At 44.3% G+C, this 4377-nt stretch overlaps 1 non-coding gene and 1 pseudogene across 1 annotated transcript; both read right to left on the reverse strand.

Moving 5' to 3' along the window:
* Positions 1 to 1473: 1473 nt before the first annotated feature.
* LOC136121631 (leucine-rich repeat-containing protein 75B pseudogene) lies at positions 1474 to 2428 on the reverse strand (annotated as a pseudogene).
* A 1300-nt stretch (positions 2429 to 3728) lies between these two features.
* On the reverse strand, positions 3729 to 3800 carry TRNAK-UUU (transfer RNA lysine (anticodon UUU)). Its single transcript has one exon. It is a non-coding gene; the product is annotated as a tRNA-Lys (tRNA).
* Positions 3801 to 4377: the final 577 nt, after the last annotated feature.

Raw genomic sequence — 4377 nt, forward strand, 5'->3', positions numbered from 1 at the left:
TTCCTTCTCCCGGTGTTAAACACTGATAAAATCTCAGTAGGTTAGGCTCTGGTAAAATAGTTTTTCTTCAGGGCAGGCCTTGTTGAGAAGAAAAGAATGCTTTGGCGTATGTCAAAATGGTTACTTTTCCACTCCCCCTGATGGGAGCCCAAGGAGATTTTCCCTGATATTCAGGGGGATTCATAGACACTTAACCTGGTTGAGCTCCTTTGGATTAAATTCACAGAAGTGAGGGCCCCCTCTGGAGTTTTTAATTTTCAGACTTATCCACACTGAGCATCTAGCAATTTGTAAATTACAGTTCAGACTTTCCTACCCTGGTACTGGTTCCTGAGGAGGTTTCTGCTTGTGGGTTTCTGCTACAGTAAGTTGTGATTATTTGTATCCACTTTTCTGTCTCTCCAATTTTGGGGGCTGTGGTTTGCCCTATGACCTTGCTTCTTTGACAGATCTAAGAAAAGGTGCTGATATTCCAGTGTTTTTTTCTTTCTTTCTTATTCTTAGAATGGAGTGTGGATTTCTAAGCTCCCTACATGCCAGACTGGAATCACTGTGATTTTCATTTTCATTTTCCTAATTATTAGTGTGTTGAGCATCTATTCATGTGCTTGTGCACCATTTGTATATCATCTCTGAAAAAATGTCTGTTCAAGTCCTTTGCCTATTAAAAAATTGGATTATTTGGGTTTTTGTTGTTAAATTGTAGGAGTATATATATTCTATATATTTTATATAGATTTGTAAATATTTTATCCCATTCCATAAGTTTCTTTTTCACTCTGTGGATTGTGTCTTTTGATGTACAGAAGTTTTAATTTTCATATAGTCTCATTTATCTATTTTTTCTTTTATTGTCTTGTCACGTCCAAGAAATCATTGCCAAATTCAAAGTCATGAAGATTTTCCCCAATGTATGCCTCTAGGAGTTTTATAGTATTAGATTGTATATTTGGGCCTTTGATTTGATCCATTTTGAGTTAATTTTTGTATATGGTGTAAGGTAAGGGTCCAACTTTATTCTTTTGCATGTGGATATCCAATTTTCCCAGCACCATTTGTTAAAGACTATCTTTCCCCCAGTGAATAGTCTTGACACCCTAGCTGAAATTCATTTAACCGTATGTGCAAGAGTTTATTTCTGAGCTCTCTATTCTATTCCATTGGTCTATATGTCTGTGTTTATGCCAGTACCACATTGTTTAGCTTTGTAGTAAGGTGTTTTTTGTTTTGTTTTGTTTTGTTTTTTGGAGGTGGCATCAGCCTTTATTGTGGGGTCTGCACAGTAGGTGCCGGGCCCCTCCTGCTGAGGGAAGACTGAGACTCCAGCCTGGACCGACCATCCAGTCTCCAATGAGCCCATCCTCCTCTGCGCACGGGATCTGGGTCCTGTGGGGTAACTCCGCCTCCATCACCCCCTCCCACGTGCTCGGGTGCATTGCCAGTCAGGAAGCAGGAGCCAGGGCGGGTGGCGGGTCACCTGGTGCAGCAGGCCTGGGGCTCGGGCCCTGGCCCGGCAGCTGCAGAGCCCCAAGTGGAGGCAAGGGCCGTGGCCCCGGCCATGCCACCCTCAGGCTCTGGGTCCAGGCTCTCGTAGATGGTGGGCAGCGAGGTGCACTGGCTTAGCCTACGGCTAAGGCCAACCAGCAGGGGCTGGGGCAGGGAGGCCACATCCACGTTGTTGCCCAGGCCCACCCGGGCCAGCACCGGGAACTTGGTGGTGGTGTCCTTGATCACCTCAGTGAGCTCACGGGCGGCAGCCGGTTGCTGTTGAGCAGAAGCTGGGTGAGGCGGGGCAGCGTCCAGAGGCTGGGCAGCAGCCGGTGCAGCAGCTCATCACTCAGCCCCGTGAAGCTCAGGTCCAGCACTGCCAGCCTGGCGCCTTGGCTGCCCAGGTAGCGCATGATATGCTGCACGTCCCGCACTGACAGTGGTATCCCCGATAGGTTCACGGTCTACCCCGCCGGCAGAGTCTTCTGGAGGTTGCTCTTGAGGCAGCTCTGGGTCTTCCTTCGGGGCAGGCTGGACCCCTGCTGCCGCTTGGAGTGAGGGGTGAGGTGGTAGATGAGCTGCCGGCAGGTCTTGTCTGAGGACTTCCAGAGCTCACAGTCCTGAGGGGGCAGCGCGACTTGGGGCACTGCAGCTCCCGGGCCAGGTTCACAAGCAGGTCGTGGGAGATGGGGTCCACCAGATTGAGGAAGGCCACATTCCTGTAGAGGATGTCTGTGAGGAGGGTCCCTTCGAGGCCCAGGTCCTGGCGCAGGAGGCGCAGCAGCTGCCGGGGGCGCTCCGGCCGCCGCTCGCGGAGCGCCGACTGGATCTCGCGGAGCCAGCCCACCCGGCGCTCATAGGGCGCCGGCCCGCACCCAGCCTCCGCCCCAGCCTCCGAGCCCGCTTCGGGCCCGTGCCGCCGGCCCAGCCGCGCCCCCATGGCCGCCGCGCGGCGGGCGCCGAGCCGGCCTGTAGTAAGTTTTGAAACCAGAAAGAATGAGTCCTCCAACTTGTTCTTCTTTTTCAAGATTGTTTTGTCTTTTTGGAAGTTCCCTTGAACTTCCATATGAACTTTAGGATGGATTTTTCTACCGTGCATAAAATGCCATTGGGATTTTGATGGAGATTGGGTTAAAAATGTAGATCACTGAGTATTGTGGAAATCTTAACAATACTGTTTTCTAATCTATGAACACGGGTTGTCTCTACATTTATCTGTTTTCTTTCATTTATTTCAGCAATGTTTTGTAGTTTTCAGTGTGGAAATCTTTTACCCCCTTGAATAAGCTAATTCCTAGGTATTTTATTCTTTTTGATGTTATTGTAAATGGAATTGTTTATTAATTTCCTTTTGCGGTTGGTCATTGTTAGTGTATAGAAATGCAACTAATTTTTTAGTGTTGATTTTATACCTTGCAATTTTGCTGATTTCATTTATTAGTTCTAAGAGGTCCCCCCCACTCCCCGCTTTGGTGTGTGTGTGGAGTTTTCTACATATAGTATAATGTCATCTGTGAATGGAGATAATTTTACTTTCTCTTTCCCAATTGGGATGCCTTTTATTTCTTTTTCTTGATTGACTGCTCTGGTTAGAACTTCCAATTATATGTTGAATAGAAGTGGCAAAACCAGGTATCCTTGTCTTATTCCTCATCTTAGAGGAAAAGTCTCTCACCACTGAATAGGATGTTAGCTGTGGGTTTTTCATATATGACTTTTATTATGTTGAGAGAGTTTCTTTCTATTCCTAGTTTCTATAGTGTTTTTATCATGAGAGGGTGTTGAATTTTGTCAAATGCTTTTTCTGCAACAATTGAGATGATCATGTGTTTTTCCCCTTCATTTTGTTAATATGTGTTCTACATTGATTGATTTTCATATGTTGAGCTATCCTTTATTCCAGGAATAAATCCCACTTGGCCATTGTGTATAATCTTTTAATATGCAGCTGAATTCAGTTTGCTAGTATAGGCATACCTCATTTTACTGTGCTTCATTTTATTGTGCTTTGCAGATATTGTGCTTTTTACAAATAGAAGGTTTGTGGCAACCCTACATCAAGCAAGTCTGTTGGCCCCATTTTTCCAACAGCATTTGCTCACTTCATGTCTCTGTGTCACATTTTGGTAATTCTCACAATATTTCAAAAATTTCATTATTATTATATTTGTTATGGTGATCTATAGGAGTGGTTTTGGGTTTTTTTTTCTGGCTGCTCTGCGCAGCTTGTGGGATCTTAGTTCCCCAACCAGGGATTGAACCTGGGCCCCAGAAGTAAAAGTCCTGAGTCCTAACCACTGGACCGCCAGGGAATTCCTGATGATGAGTGATCTTTGATGTTACTACTACAACCAGCTGAAGGCTTGGGTGATGATTAGCATTGTTTAGCAATGACATATTTTAAAATTAAGTTGTGTACAATGTTTTTTTAGACATAATGCTATTGCATACTTAATAGACTACAGGATAGTATAAACATAACTTTTACATGTACCAAGAAACCAAAAAATTTGTGTGACTCCATTTATTGTGACATTTGGTTTATTGTGGTGGTCTGGAACCAAACTTGCTTCATCTCCTGTTCTGCCTGTATATGTTGAGAACTTTTGCATTAATGTTCATAAGGGATATTGGTCTGTAGTTTTCTTTTCTTGTAGTATCTGTGCCTGGCTTTGGTATAAAGGCAGTCTTGGCTTTATATTGTCATTCTATGCATTAGGAAGTAATCCCTCTTCACTTTTTGGTGTTAGTTCTTCTTTAAATGTTTGATAGAATTTTTCAGTAGAAGTTTTCAGTGAAGCCATCTGGCCTATCATCTTTATTTGTCAGGAGATTTTTGATTACTGATTCAATCTCTTTATTAGTTATGAGTCTATTCAGATTTTCTAT

Source organism: Phocoena phocoena, chromosome 3, assembly GCF_963924675.1.
Source record: "Phocoena phocoena chromosome 3, mPhoPho1.1, whole genome shotgun sequence".
NCBI classification, from domain to species: Eukaryota; Metazoa; Chordata; class Mammalia; order Artiodactyla; family Phocoenidae; genus Phocoena; species Phocoena phocoena.